Raw genomic sequence first — 17,078 nt, forward strand, 5'->3', positions numbered from 1 at the left:
TACAATGAATTTTTTTTTATAAAAAACAAATCACAGAAAAACATAATATTTAGATATACCCGCCGGTGGTAGGCAGAACGGTCAGAATGCAACACAAATCTGTATTAGAAAACATTTATTCCTTTATTCACATACATACATTATTCACATAAAAATAAAGTATCGATTGAATAAGAGACTAAACTGCTACAAATCTTCCAAATCTTCAATTGGGGTAGGGGTAGGTATGTTGTGAGGCTGAAAACCGATGTGGGATGAGGAAGGAGATGGGGGAGAGAATGGTGGGAAGGTCCAGGATATTCGGATCTGGTCACCAAACATAGCTATATTATAAACACTTTTCAATTCTGAATGGTGGTCTTCCACCTGGACGTGCCGCAATAGTAATATATATTATTATAAATGTATATTTTTTGAAACAAACTAATTAATTAAACAAAAAAATGCACATGCCAGGATGCATAATCGTAAATACCAGACGCGTTATCAATTCGGGATATTTCTGCAGCTTTCGTGCGCTGAGTAAATGCCCGATATCTCATTTCGATACGTCAGCTTTTTACCAAGTTATAAGGTCGAGAAATAAAAAATCGTACTGATTATGAGAAAGACTAAAAGAGAGCTAAATAGCTGACGTATCGACGCTAAACGTCGGACATTCACATTTGTCGGGCCGAGACATCCCGAATAGATAACGCATCTGGTATTTACGAGTATGCCGCCGGGATTTCAACCCGCGACCTCACTACGAATTTTTTTAAACATTAACCCCACACAGAAGGCCCTGAAAAAAATAATTTCTCTGTCATCTTTTCGGATGCTGTGTGGATGGTATTTTTTAAGGAAAGGAAGGAGGAAGTTCTGGGAAGGTAAAAGGTATGAGGGTTGGGTAGGAATCTAGGGATCAGTGTGCAGAAGGGACGGATATATGATTATATCCCTCCCAATGTGGCGCAAGGCGTTGGGTCGAGATACCAGTTGGAGAGGTCAAACCAGCCTCTCTTGATCTGGCACGCCACGCAGCAGGTGGATAGGCGCATCCTGAACACACCTAACCCCATAAACCAAAACCCCCTGAGGTTTTGCATAAACCCGGGCACCTCTGCTAAATTATCAAACGTAGCGAACCACTCGGGGTGGCCTATGACAGAGGTGTTGGTTATTCAGTAAATGGTTCCAGGAGCGGCGGTACCCAATCCCGCCTCCCAAATTGCTATTCGAAAGTCTTAACCCTCTACCACGGAGGCCGTCAATCACTTATGTACATTTTACCGACTCTTGACAAAATGTCCAATATATCAATATATAGTCTTATCTTCACGGGCTTCCACGATTTCTCATTCTATTATGTAGAATACACGACAAAATAACAAATACCCATCAATGGAAACAAATTGATTGATTTTATTCTGTCAATTTTGCTTTTAAAATAACGTTTTGTTCTCGTTGAAAGGTGAAATCCGTCTCAAGTTGGACAAAAAAGATTAAAACTGAAGCTTCTTGTTAGCGAATTTAAGCCAAATTAATCTCTTTTCATCGCCTTTGGATGGATACTTGTATCCTTTCGGTATTACTACGGATTTGAACGCAGTTTAACGATTTATTATGTCCTGTTCCTGCCTAAGGATACAGTCATTAATCGCCTGCCGCCTCCTCTCGCCCTAAAGCTGCGAATAGGCTTCTCGGAAGGATGTACGAGTAAGACTTATCCTTTCACCTTTCAGACTTCGGATGTCTAAGGAGTATCTACTGGTTACGTTGTTTCTAGCCACATTAGGTACAAAACAGTAAGGTGTTTAGGGAAAGGCAAAATATAATAATGTACCTCTTACTACTACGTTTCCTGGTACATCGGTCTTAAGTCATTTTTTTGTTACAAACATGTAATATAATGCATTACAAAACAAGATCTTAAAAAAAAACAAAAAATCTTTTACTTTAAGTCCTTTCAATTGATTGATTAATTAATTCATCGTCATTATCAGTTTACATCACAACAAATTTTGTCAATTTGTTACCAAATTTCCTTTTATGATTTAGTGGCCATGTACAAATTTGATACAATATCACCATCTTAGTTTGCGTTCTGTTTTATCTTCCACGCCGTACATCGACTGTCAGTTTTTACCTTGAAATTCTGTGAAGCACTGCTTTATCAACAACGTGGAACGCGGCAAAATTCAAAAATTTTGTACATTTCCTCTACATACTACAAATTTTAAAAAGTTGTTTGATACTTGTATGCATAAAAAAATAATGCATACGCGTGTTTAAGCATAATGTAGGTATATATTTATATAATTATAAATATCACACAGCAAAGACTAGTGGGCGGGGATTTATACTTGGGGTGGGTTAAAGTCTTGGGGTAGTTTAAAATTGTAAAATTATAATAAATTATAAGAAGGCAAATATTATTTTTTTTTACAAAAGTATCTATTTCGCATAATATACATGTAAATATTAAAATCAATATTCACAGGTCATAAAGGTATGTATAATTAATTTATTATATGTTTTTATGTTCAGAAGACAAGCGGGAGAATTTAGAATTAGTCTAGAGAATTTTTGTGATTGAAACGTTGTATTTAACAAAAGGCCCTTTGACAATGGTAACATCTTTAAGTGATTTAACCTTCTTGTGCTCACATAAGGAATCTCAATGGAAGTTTTAATATAGGGTAATGGTGAGAGACCAATAATCGGAATCGACACGAAATAGCTACTGCATTCCGGATTTCTATCAATTTATGACACATTTCCCTTGAATACTTTGTTTTTCAGCTCTAAAAAAAATATATTTTATTTTTTAAGATAATTTCTAGTACGTCTCTAATAGATTTGCCTAATCAAAAACAGAAGAACAAAATCGTAGAGAAGGCTTTGAAAACTATAACAAACACATTTTGTTCTGTTATTTAATTCGTTAGAGGTATGAAAAAATTACAGTGTTTCTTCAAATGCTACCTTAGACATTTGTTAAGAGGTTTTTGCTCTATTATGAAAAAGGTCATGATTTATTAAATATTTTTGCTCACGCGTATTAATTTTCATTGTTTTTTATATATTAGCGCGCTAAAATTCGTATTTACATATCCACCTTTAAAACCATGTTTTTCTTCTTTTTGAACGCTTACCGCGGAGCCTTAAAAATCTAAAGTGGATAACTAGAAAAACTGAAGATTATTTTTTTTCCCTTCGCCCAATCTACGTCTGCAGAATTCTTCAAACGAGCAATAAACCCACTCTTCGGATAGTGGGTGTAATAGTGTATAAAAAAGTAAATACACATCTCCCAGTTTCTATTTTAATAAAATCCAAAAAACATATAAAGACCCCTTTGCATAAATAATTGCCTCAAAAGTATAATCATATTTCATTTTAATGTTTTGAAAACAGTGTATCTAAACCTTCAAAAAATAATTTAAAAATTTTAAGGGTGAAAGTTCAAAGGTCTTTTCATTACTTATGTCACAAAAAATAGCTATTGACAATATGACATGACAAATACAGTTTTCAATTCACGTGTTAGGAAATACTGATTTTATTTTTGTTTGTTAGTAAACGAATAATTTTTGAGCATTTTCAAGATTTTAAAAGACAACCAACTGGGAATATATCATATTTCTTAGAAACTTGTAATGAACACAGGTGCTTTTCAGGTACCTATTTACGTCACCAAAGCTTTCATGTGTAATTTGAATACTGGCAAACTTTAAATTCATGGCACAAAAACATTATCAAAGTAGTAGTACGTTTATCTGAATAATTTAATATTGTGTCTCGTCTAGACTATTTCCTTTCTGATATCACGTTGTTTTAAGAAAAGGCGGATACCTGATGGTATTATTATCTAATGACTGTACAGTTTACGACTGTTGTAAATGGAACTGGCGCCCTCTGTTATTTTCAAAAAGAACCGCTGAAGTTTTCAAACCGCGGCAGCGGGTTTTTATTTGCTAATCATTTTTATGAAATTTTTTATTATATCCAATCAAGTTAGGGATAAAAAGGTACCCGTCGATAAAATACTCGACCTTTTTTCATTTTACATACAATAATAATTGAGTCATATCCCTATTCAGTCATACACCTTTATTTTCGGGGGTGTTTATAATACATTCTAGTACTTGTAAATAAAGGAGCTTCAAAATTTCATCAACATTTATTAAGGCGATGCACTACGTCGTGTAATATTTTAAATTGAGCCGCTATCAATAATAACCCTTTCGTAGATGGCAATAAGGTTTAAATTCCCGCTTAACACCATCCGCCTGTTTTGATTTATGCAAGAAAAAAACATAGCCAAAAAGTGCCTTTTATTTTATTTTAAGGATGTTCAGGCATAAATATTCAATTTATTTTCGATCATTTAATAAGTAACTTAATTTTTCACATTATACAATGAAATCATAACCGAAAATGGGTTCGTAAGTAGGAGATTTTGAACTTTAAAGCAGTTTTCATAGGCCTTATACATTATTTTTTTCTGGGCTTATAAAAAGACTTATCTAAAAAATACTCGATCATTTCAAAGGCCAAGATGTATTCTACTCGCAGTATTTAATAAAAGCATCTGAAAAATTTCAAGGCGACCAAATTTTCAAACCAAAAACACATGATTTTGCATTACTACGTATGGCATCGCCTTAAATAAAGCATTGTAAAATGTACCTGCTAGGTTCGAAATTGTGTTAAGACTTTTCTTATTTGGCACAACATTTAGTATGTATTGATTTTTTTTTCAGGTTTGGATGATTTTTAATGTTTTATATTTCTACTAGCAGTGGTTTTTTAATTATGTTTTATTATTTTATAAGTATACTTTTATTTTTATGTGAGTACCGCAGAATTGTGGAGAAAACCAAAGTAAGGAAATGGGGTAGAGAAAGGTCTGGAAGTATGTGTTTTATTTCTGTACGTTGATTTGGATTGATGTTACGAAAATCTAATATAAATCACTGCCAGTCACTGAATTACCAAATAAATTATCGCAATCAATTTGAAAAATCTCGACAAATCTATTAACTAACTAATAGAACTTCATAATAAAAAAGTCCAAGGAGCTGCACTTTCTAAAAAAGCTGTATTTTGAATTTGTATTATAAAAATAATTATTTGTACGATAATAATAATTTTAAAGTACATAAATAAATAAATAATTAAATACACGTCTAGCCGTATTTTTACCTTCCACATATGCGAGAAAGGTATCAATCACACAGAGCATGTATAATGACACATTCACCATTCCATTTGTAAAGCTGACATGTTCATTTCCGGCTTACCGCGTGCATTACCTATCTATAACATAACCCTACACTCCCGTAATGTACCTCCTACACACTTCTGTGCTCCTGTTCGAATAACTCACTAAACCAACCAACTCAATCGCTCTGTGTTCCTGGTAGATCCTCTATCTTTGTATCCATTGAGTGCCCCTAGAAAAACAAGGATTCAAGTGATATTTTGGTAAAAAAATAATTTTTAGCATCAGTTTTTTTTCTATTCAAAATCGTATAAATACGTTCGGAGAAAATTATGCTCCAAAATTCTATTTAAAACACTTTCATATATTTATTTTTTAAAAATACCTGGTTTCCTTTGCAATTTGAGCAACTTAGTTCTGCGTTCTATTTTTTGCGTTAATAAAAAAAAAACTGGAATCGATGAAAAAGTGAATGTGCAGAACGTTTTGTAATTAAATTGTATAAAATTTATATTTCTTTTAATATATCTTATAAGTTTTTCTTATACACGAAAAATTTATAATTTAGGAATAAATCAGATATAACATCTTTGCTAAGTTAAGCTGACTTTCAATGTTTCATTGCACCAAGTTTTTTTTTTTTTTTAATATTTTAATTAAATTTTTTTTTATTGCTTGTTTTTTACATTGAATGTTTTGTAACATAGAGATGGTTATTACAGTGGGTTTTTCAAATTCACTTATTTATAAATGCCAATTTTAATTGTTTTATTCGTGATTCAAACTTTGAACCTCAAAATCTCAGTTTCATGGAAATGACAGATAGAACCTTGCTGTCCTAAAGGAACAGAATGCCTATTCCATTTACAAACATTATACTCAAGACACCTACGTTTTTCGTATCAGAGTGGCAACATTTTCACCACGTTTGTATGTATGGTTTTTGGTTGGCTCGTTTTTATTTAACAAGTCCTAATGCAGCAACGTGATACCGACCGAAAATATCTACACGTTTCAAGTAGCAAGCAATTTTCATACAGCACTCAAAAAGGTGCACCCTAATGACACTGCAAAAAATATTTCAGTTAACAACGACATAACCCTTTTGATGATGATGAAAGGTGGTTTTGAACGCGAGTTAAAATCTTTTGCTTTCACAGGAGAACATGTGTTGGTATAAAGTATAAACTAAAGTTTCTAGCTGCTACTAGCTACCCCGTTTTAATCCCAAGTGCTGCGTACTCAAAAAAGCTCGTATTTCTGAAATAATACAGGGTGAGCTGTAAAAACAAATGTTCACGTCTCGTTGGCACGGCTGATTTAGAAGACGAGGCGAAACACGTGTTGTATCTCGTTCCGCGCTATTTGTAAAGAATTTGTCACGGCTGCCAGTATTATGTTTTGAAGAAGGAAACTAGAGGCGGAAGTGGAGATTAGGCAAATAAAAATGTGTCGAAATTAGTCATTTTTGATAATTATTTATTTATACATGCGGTATGCAGATGTTTATATTTTATACATAGTGTTAAGAGGAACGACTGCGCGGTTTTTTTCATACAGAACTTCCATTTTTTCTTTGAAGCTCAACTGAATAAAATTTTTTTGGTGTAGCAAATATCTAGTACGGATATTTGCTACTTTAATTGTTTGTGTTTGAAATTAACATATAAAGACCATCAAATAAGTCGATTTTCACGATTTTAGAGGCAATTTTGACAATTATTATGATACCTAACTAATTAACCATCACGCCTTTTCTCCGCAGGGGTAGGCAGAGATGACGGACCGCCAAACAACTCTGTCTTGGCACACACTGGCTTGGCCCGACTCAAGTATCTGATTCTCTTGATCGTGCTATTTCTTCCTCGGGCGTCCCCGACTTCTGCTATCATTCGCATTTGCATCATATATCCTCCTTACACTCCTATCTTCGCTCATTTGCTCTACATTCCCAAACCATCTAAGCGTCCCTTTCTTGATCTTACTCATTACGCATACATCAGCCTTGCACTCTTTGCGGATCTCCACATTCCTCACACGATCATTCATGGTTTTACCACACATACGTCTCAGGGATCTCATTTCAAAAGCATTCAATCTACTTTCATCCTTTCTTTGCCAGTTCCATGCCTCACTTCTAGTTCTAACTCACGTTAGCGCCAACTGCGTTCAGTCCTTCATTAATGGAGTTACCTACATTTACCCTTATTATGGTAATTATTCTATAAAATAATTTTAACATAACTACTACGTTAACATAGTAAAATATGAAATGTAAATAATTTAAAAAATCTCTCCAGTAGACTTATTATTATTATATAATTTATGTTGGAACACAAATTTGTAGCAATTAAATTTAAAATTTCGACAAAAAACTCATTTTTTTAGTGTGTTTTGGTTTATATTTTTTTATGTTTACACAGTTAAGCAAGTTTATTTTTTTAATAATAACCGTCAAGTAACAAAAAAAATTGTGAAAGCTTCCTGTAAAATTTAAAAAAAATAATTTCTTATTGGCCTATATTTTATAATTTAAAACAACAATAAATAAAGTAGCATATATCTGTACTAGATATTTGCTAAATATTTTGATTAAAATAAGAATTATTCAGTTTGGTCAAGTATTTTGGTTTCAATCTAAATTTAAGTTTTGTATGAAAAGACCGCGCAGCCGTTCCTGGCGTTCTTTAACCATTGATTCCTGATATTATTTGGAGTGAAAAATAGAAATATTAAATAAAACAACCGAAAATGTCACGGGAGACAAAATTTTTATTAACATTGATTATTTGAAATAATGTCGGGAATCAATGGTAATGATTTAGGTTGTAATGCGATATGTACCTGTAATGAGTTCGCAACGAATATTTTACGTTTTGCGGCTGTTTTACTTACTAAAGGCAAAACAGTTCACTCGCCTAGCAAAACTTCTACAGAAAACGAAAAATAAGAATCCTTGTTCCATAATTGAGGCACCCACAAAAAATACAAATAACCCACAATCGTGTTTACATAATTACTTCACAGATTTTTTTGTATTCATTTGGTAACTTTATAAAAGATTGATGAATTATTTTTCAAGACCTTTGATGTTTTCAATGTGCCAAGTATAAAATTTTAGTTAAAAAAACTGTGGCCTTTAAAAATAAAATTCTACGGAAAAGGGTTTAATTTTCAAGTTTCGTTTTCTTTTCCGAATTTTTTACTTGTCACAGTTCTGACGGATCTTGGATAAATAATAGTAAGATAATTCAATGGATAATACAAGTATAGTATTATTATTAATATTAAAAATACACGATCACGTAGCATCGTGTTATTCGTGCCCTATGGCAGACAGGAAAAAGCGACAAAAACATGGTACAATTTCCGATGCGCGCGACATAGGTACTTAAAAATGCGTTTCTGATGTTTTGGTAGACGTTAAAAGCGAGTTGATATGCGGTAGAATGCAACATCTACATAGGTAGCACGTTCTACTCCCGTCAGACAGGGCCGGCCCTAGTAAAATTTCACCAGGCGCAAGTAAAATTTTGGCGCCCCTTGTCGCAATCAGTCGATGCCTAGCTACGTGTTCATTGAAATCAATAATAATCGGATGATTTGTATTTTTATGTGGCGCCGTTTCTAGAAAAATAATCGCAAGGGCGATGTGCTAGGACTGTTAGCATTATCGTTATGTTAGCATTAGCGTTATCAGCGCTTTCGTGCCTTGGTTGTTAAGCGCCAAGAGCCCACTGCTCCAATTGCGCCCGCAGAAGGCCGGCCCTCAGCATAATGCATACTGCTTCTCAAAAAATATGAATGTGAAGGTTATAAGTTTTAACCGAATATTTATAAGTATAGTGTGATGATGTTTTATTCCGACTGATGAAAATAAATGAATACTCCGATAGTAAGTAATATACTTATAGGTACCAACTAGGTATCAACATAAAAGATAATGTCGTATACGCTTACAGGCCTTTTATTTTTTTTAATTTTTTTTTTTATAGTGAATACCTCACAAGAGTCCCAACTGCTCCCGTCTGGAGCCAGTGAGACTATGGCATCCCCAATTGGGGGGTGTTGTGAGGCTGAAGGTAAGTGGGGAAGGGGAAGAGGAAGATGGGGAAGTACCTGGCTATTCAGATCTAGTCACTAAACACGGCTAAAGCCATTTGGAGCAACGTTTCAATTATGAATGGTGGTCTTACACCAGGGCGATACTGGTAGTATCTTCCACTCTGGAACGTGCCGCAAATATACTATATATTATTTTAATTAATTAATTGTGAAATAACACAAATTAATCAAATAAAATTTATTTGCGCACGCCGGGTTCGAACCCGCGACCTTCGGAATGGCAGTCCAATGCGTTACCACTGGACTATGCCGGCCGTCATATATTTTATACTCTGCTTTTGCATCGTTAATTAATCAGAGATGTACTTCACGTTCAATAGACAATCTCCGATTTACGTTACTATAAGGCGTACCATCGCTAAGGTAAGATTGTCGCAAGACGATCAAAGTTTGAGAAGGGCACCGAAAAAGGGAAGATGGACCTTTTGGGTTCTTACCTGGATATAAGATCAGCTGACGACTCGACCATATTTATAGAAGATGGTGGGTTCAAAACCCTAGGATCGTGGGCAAATTAAAGTTATTTTTTTTAGTGATTTTTCTCATGTAATTTTTTTTTTTTTTAATTTAAACACATTATCAAATATATTTTTTAAAATAGGTTTATTTATACATGTTCTGATACGTAATTATTATTACGTTAGATAGTTGTTTCACCTTCTGAAGGCATTATCACCTCCGTGTAGAGTCATGGGCCATGTCAAGAGTCAGAATATTAGAAGAGATTATGAGACGATGTATGAATGTGAATGAGGCAAGGAGTGTGTGCCAAACCCGAGTTGTTTGGCGGTTTGTCCTCTCTGCCTATCCCTGCGGGGAAGCAGCGCGATGGTAGTTATTTAGTTAGTTTTAGCGGCCTCCGTTTTCGAGGGGTAAGGCTCTCGACTAGCAGCCGGAGGATGCGGGGACTCCCCCATGGGAGATCCTCTTTCAACGTACTCCAGTGTTTTTATATTTTTTCAATAGGTACATAAAATACTCTAATCACACATGCGGAAAAATCACCATTTGATTTTATTACAAACGCCAACACAGAATAAATATAAAAAAATATGCCACCAGATAATAAACCCACATTTATGATACAATTTAGCTTTTATCAAATATCAATTCATAAAAAACTAATACTACCTGACATGATAAGCCACAATAAGGCGTATTGTTAGCTAAGAATGTCTCAACAATAATCAATAAATCATAAATATTTTCAAGGTTTAGTCAGGCGGCAATCGGGTCCATTCTTATTTCTTCGTCAGAGATGAATCAATTCCCGTTCTTTTATTAGAATATCCCACTCCCTTGGATAATCCCTCCAGGACCCGGGAACATCACGTAAGGACTTATTCCAAGCAATAAAACGGGACATAAATTATAACAACGCGTGGATGCTAAACGAATCTGTCACCCCAAGGGACAGACTTAATTAAAAATATATTTTGTTAAAATTTACGACCCGATTCTTAGGGGACTTACGGATTTGAACATGTGCGTTTTAAAAAATAAATAATATAAATTATCATTTATGAAGGCCGTTTATTACTGATGCTGATAATGCAGGATTACCATTTAAATTTAGATACTAAATATTAAAATGAAATGTAACCTTGATTGAATTACACCATCATTTATTTAATACTAAAATATGTTTTAGTGCTGGTGCAAATTCGTGAAAAATCAGGCATATTATTTATATTGTAGTTTTAGTGAAGCTCAAGAATAAATACAAATAATGGTTCGGAATCATTGCCTTTCAAAAACAAACATTGTCAATTTTAGAGACGATCAGAAACTTACCTTTCGAATGAATACCGTTTGTTAATTTACTATAATCTATCATAAATGTAATCAAAAGAATGACACAATTCGAATACAGAATTTTTCATTCAAAAATAAATTTGGTGCCTACTTTATCGGTTGCCCGAATCGTTCCTACAATCAGTTTTTGTTTTGAAAATCGAAGTACAGGTCTAGAAATCGTTGTAGTTATACACAGACATAGAGATACACCACCGAAATTATTATTTTTAATGACACATCACAACACTCTCGAAAGCTGTATGCACAGGAACTATTCACCGCCGACCAGTTAAATATATAATAGAGGAGATATAGAATAGATTTGATGAAACGATTTTTGAAGACACCAGGATTAAACGAATGTTACAATTCATCGTATTACATTAGAAATAAACATATAAACCAACCGTTTCTATGCAGCTGATTTCAAAATTTCTGTGATCGGTTTTATTAATACTTTAAAAAACGCCATTATTACGTTCAACGCATAAAATTTGAAAAGAAGGAGCATTGTTTCTGACAACACCTTTAAGATGGGCAAATTTCTAGTTTTTATTATTTTTAGAGTACATCTCCCAATGCTGAATCGTCGACGGGAGAGGAACAACAAATGAATAATGTAAAAGAAAAATAATACAAGTATACATATTTACATTGGCAGAAAAAAGCAAGCAATGTACTAATGGAAATACAGGTGCTGTTATGGATGGACATTTTAAAATAAACAATTTGCTACCTTAATCTTTCTTGAAGCAAGTACAAATCAAATCGATTACCTTTTTTATGTCCCAACATAAATAGTAGGACCTTTAAGGTTCAAGTATACTTTGAAACTGTCGTAAACATGTCTTTGTGTCTTCGTTGAGAAACAAATTCGTTTCATGCTCCTAACAAATCCGATTCATTTGACATGTTTATGTAGTGAAATTGTTTTCTATTCACGCCGAAGAGGTCGCCGAATTTATTTGTCATTCAAATCGATTCTTTACAAACTAACAAAAGTCAACCTGTGTATTTATTAATACAGATATGTAAATTGTTTGGATGAATTTATTATAAAAGATCGTAATATTCAATCACATTCATTTATTATTTTATTATGAAGCACATAGACCACCCATTGTTTCTTAGAGAAAAAAATGTCTTTTAGACCAGTGTGGGTGTCGAGTTTAGAGGCGGTATGAATATTAGATTTGAAAAACATTTGAATTATTCAAAAATATTCACATGAATACTGGACTGTCACGGGCTTAAATCTATTATTTATGCCTTTTAAAACAATCGAGTTTGTACTTTACGGACTTTCTCAATACTTGAGGACGATTCTTAGAATAAAGCAATAAACAAATCAATGTCAACTTAAAACTTCACGCTATAATTCTTTACATAGAGATGAAGGTACAAATGTACCAGCTAGAAATTTTAATGACCTTACAGCTTTTCGAAAAAACTTTTAATAACATTGTTTCAGTAAGTAAATTCAGTTGGAAAAGATGGCATTTATCTGACCTTTTCCACTTATTTCTCCACTAAGGTTGCCAGAGAAGATATTAGCATTACGATTTAGTTTCATTCAATAACATTTGTACGTCGTATAGTAAGCTTTTTTATATTTTGGCTCTTGGCAACTCCCGAAACATGTCTGATAAATTTGATCGTACCCTGTCTGCGTGGGGCTTCCGAGTTATGATTCCACACACAAAATAAATAAACTGCAACGTTCACTATGCCTACTTCAAAACTTAGATGCACAACGTTGGATAATAATAATAACAATATTTGGATGGTTTTTATATCGCCGTTTTTGTGCAAAATCACCTCAAGGGCGCTGTACAAATACATAATATATTTCTACAATGATCTATGTTATTACTAACTATATATGAAGATACTATACAGAATCATACTTACCTGGTAGGTCACTTAAGATTAACTAATTGTTTATTAGTGGAATTTAGATACAGGATTTAGGACATAATTGGAATATTGGATATAATTGGAGTTTCTTTCAGGAATGGTATATTTCATTTAAGGTTATGACAGCTTAAAAAGGTAAGTTTTTAGTTTAGACCTGAATTCTGTTGGACTTGTTATGAATCTTAGTTCCGGAGGAAGTTTATTCCAAGCCTTCACCCAGATCGATCCTTTGGGTCCGAAAGCGCGATCACCAAACTTAGTATTAGGATTGCCCTTAGATTTCATCAGTCTACCTACAGCTTACGATGTTGCTGATCTGTCAATTCTTATATCTGAAATATATATAATAAGTTATATAACATCAATGAAATGCCTTTGAATGTGTCATATGATAACTGCCATACATATGTACAGAACAGTTCAGATACATTACATTACCGTAAAAAAAAATTATGCCTGAACCCTTTCAGTGAAAAATACGTGAATATTATATGACCAACTGATACATACATTTTTATTCCGTTTCAGCTACAAGTGAAATATAAAATGTTCCAATCTATCGTAAAAAACTTAAAAGCATTCTATCCGACATAGTAAGATATAATAACTGTAAATGTTTGAAATGGAAGCATGAATTTTAACGTTCGTACTCAAAAACAATGCTTTAGTAATTCACATTAATCAAAACGATTCATGTTCAATCACACGCATAATGGGGGCCATTTGCATAAGTCACAACAAAACCTTTTAAATCTAAAACCATGCCCCAGGTCACGAACTAAGGCCTCCTAAGGAAGGGGGCCGGATTCAAATCTATTTACAGACAAGTAGAAAGAGCTAGAATGACACTTGCAAAGTAAGTGTTAGTAGCGAGCACCTTGAAAATTATTGCAACTAATTTAGTATGTTCATGAAACATTTTTAATTGTTCTTTGTTAATTCTAAATCAACGATTTAATGAACAATACTAATTTCGATTGACTAAAATTACTTTAAACTAATCTCAAAAGTCAAGTCATCTTCAAAACCGTAACTGAAGAATCCAATCCAGGGATAAAGTACCTGCCAACTGGAGCTACTGAGAATATGGTTTCGCAATTGGGGTAGATATTTTGTGAGGCTGAAGGTAGTGGGGAGGGGATTAGGGGAAAGAGATGGGGTAGAGGAAGAGGAAGGTGAGGGAGTACCTGGCTATTCAGATCTGGTCACCAAATACGGCTGAAGTCATTTCATTTAATATTTACTTCCGTAAATCGGGATATGAACCAGCGACCTTCGGATTGCTGGTCGAGAGTCCTACCCCTCGATCACGAAGACCGTCAAATGATGTAATTTATCAAGAATTCAGACTATTTTATGATTTTTCAACGGTCTGCGCTGGTGTGTAGTAAAACATTTATTAATGTCGTTAATCTAGTATTATGACAAAACAACATTTCTCAGATGAGTGTTTCGTTTGGTTTCAAGCCAACAAAAAAATTAAACATTGTGGAATTACCTTTGATTCGTGCATAACAGAATAGGACTTCAAAAGGCACAAGCAAAGGACCGGTCACTCAAAACTCAGCCACTGAACTTAGATGTTGTGAGTACGATTCCTCGACTGGAAGTACTCCATCACGAGAGAAGCAATTTTTCCGTTTGGTGTGATGGCTATAAGAGATTTTCAAATACTGTCTCGTTATTCGTAGACCGGGAATGTTTGTCTTTCATAAATAAAATGTTTACTATTTATAATGATTTCCGAAAACATAATAATATATTATGAAGAGTATGCAAATAATACAGGATTCGTGTTCTTTCGATAATAAGCCTATTGTTGTATAAAATGACGAGTTATTAAAAAAATATCACTTAATCTCTATGTCAAAACGATGTAAATAAATATATTTCAAAGAAATTAGTAAGACCTTAAAAAAATTGGTAAATATTCTAGTTCGGGCACGCACAATCCCTTATAATTATTTTTATTTTGAATGTCATGCCCGTTGCTAGCTTTTTAATTCACACCAAAGTAAAGGAAATAGCTTTTAGGTAAAAGCATATTAATAACTGTCGGAACAAATTTATTGTTGTTATAATGAAATGAAAGCATATTATTAAAACTAATTTTAACATTATTACAAGATGAGTTTCAACACATGAAGGCAGTTAATAAGGATTTACAATTTGATGTATGACTGCAGATGGCGTTAAAAACACTTGTTGGGGGTGTCATTTAAAATCTTCGATATAATTTATGGATGGTTTGAACTCTTGGAGTCAGTTTGAAGCGAAGGTTGGTTACATTTATTCATCAGCAGCAAAATAACTGAGAGCCTGAGTCTACTTTCTCATGACCCTTAGTCAATCCTGTAACATTTTTTTGTTTCTATTTTCATTCCGAATTTCTATCAAAATACAGCATACTTTCTTTGAGCACTCTACATTTTTTAGCTCTTATCCCATAGGCACACTATTTTTTATTTGTTACATCTGTGCATACTTGAGAAGGATTATTACTGTTCAGTATCGCACCCCATATTTCCCCAAATTAAACACTTTTTATGCTTTTGTATAGATTATAATTTTATTGTGAACTATCTAAGTATGTGGGAAAAGTTTTAGTCGCCAAAATGGGGCGCGGGCAATATGCCGATGCAAAAAAAGTGCAGCCCTCCAATCTTAGCGGCAGGTAAGCCGACGGGTTAAAACCATATGTTATTTTTTTAGATTATAAAAACACAACTCATTCTTTTATTTAACAATTTATAGGTACGAAAAATTTCACAGTGTTTCTTTGAATTTTAATGTTTCTTGAGACGTTTATCTGTAGATTTTTGCTCAATTTTACTTAAATCATGGTTAGTTAAATATTTTTTTTACACTTATTAAATTTAATAGTTATTTAAATATTGACGCGCTCCCTTTAACATTCGTATTTACATATGTCTCTTTCAAACCAACCTTTTCTTCTTTTTGTGTGCTTCCTACGGAGCCTTAATTACATTTTAATTAAAAATAACAACACCGGCAAAATTCAACAAGAATCATTGAATAATCCTTTTAAATATTTACCAAAATTTGATTCAGTGCTTTACAAGTGATTAATAACGTTTTTTGTTTGGCCGCCCTTGAAATCGTGTCGGTAACATTAAAAATCAATGATTGATTGACCTCTGAATGATTGGTGAAGCCTTTATTAAGTAATCAAATAGATACAACCATATTGATTTTATTTAGAGCTTTCACGTAACTTAAAAACAAACCTATTTAATCATTACCGAGATACGTTCCATGGTGAGATTTAGTCTTTATCACAATCGTTGGTTTCATCGGATATGGTTTCTAGCTAGGTATTCCTTTTATGTTCTCTGACCTCCACATCCTACTCTAATCCACTTGCTCTTTCTCGGACCACCTCTTTCTCGGACTGACTCAGGTTCTTTTCTACTGGGACACACATTTGGTTAAAGTGTTTGGTATCCTGTCACATAGCGTTCTTTCCACATGGCCAGTCGATCACAAACTTTGGAACCTAGTTCCTTCCAAAATTATGTTCTCGAGTTAATAAATTATTTTTTTCTGTATTGTCTATTTTAAAGCATACATACAAGTGTATGTCGGAATAGAAAATGTTCTATTTAATAAAGAACTGCAGCTTATAAAAGTTTTAGGTGTCCAGTTTGAATTTTTGTTTACATTACATCGGAGGCCTGAGAAAAATAATTTCCCTCCCTGCCTATATCATCTTTTGGGATGCTGTGTAGAGTGTTTTTTGAGAAAAACGAGGAGAGGAAGTAAAAGGGTATGAGTGTTGGATAGGAATACGGTGGTCAGTGTGTACAGGAGTAACAGATGTACGAGTCCAGCCCTCTTACAGCCGTGTAAGCCAATAAATAGGTCGAGACGGCTGGAGAGGTCAAAAGTTCTCCCTCAACCGATCCGGCCTAACATGCAAGGTCTAGACAAACCTCACCCTATGAACCCAGTCACCCTTACTATGTCACCAAACAAAGCGTGTAAACTTTGAATGTCCTACGACAGACGT

General features: G+C 33.8%; 1 protein-coding gene across 1 annotated transcript in view; it reads left to right on the top strand.

The window, feature by feature from the left end:
- The window catches only part of LOC149424916 (uncharacterized), a 193,712-nt gene that overhangs the window by 62,692 nt on the left and 113,942 nt on the right, over nucleotides 1-17,078 (top strand). The window lies entirely within an intron of this gene.

Source organism: Hesperophylax consimilis, chromosome 3, assembly GCF_061612785.1.
Source record: "Hesperophylax consimilis isolate HC1 chromosome 3, BYU_Hcon_1.0, whole genome shotgun sequence".
Taxonomy (NCBI): domain Eukaryota; kingdom Metazoa; phylum Arthropoda; class Insecta; order Trichoptera; family Limnephilidae; genus Hesperophylax; species Hesperophylax consimilis.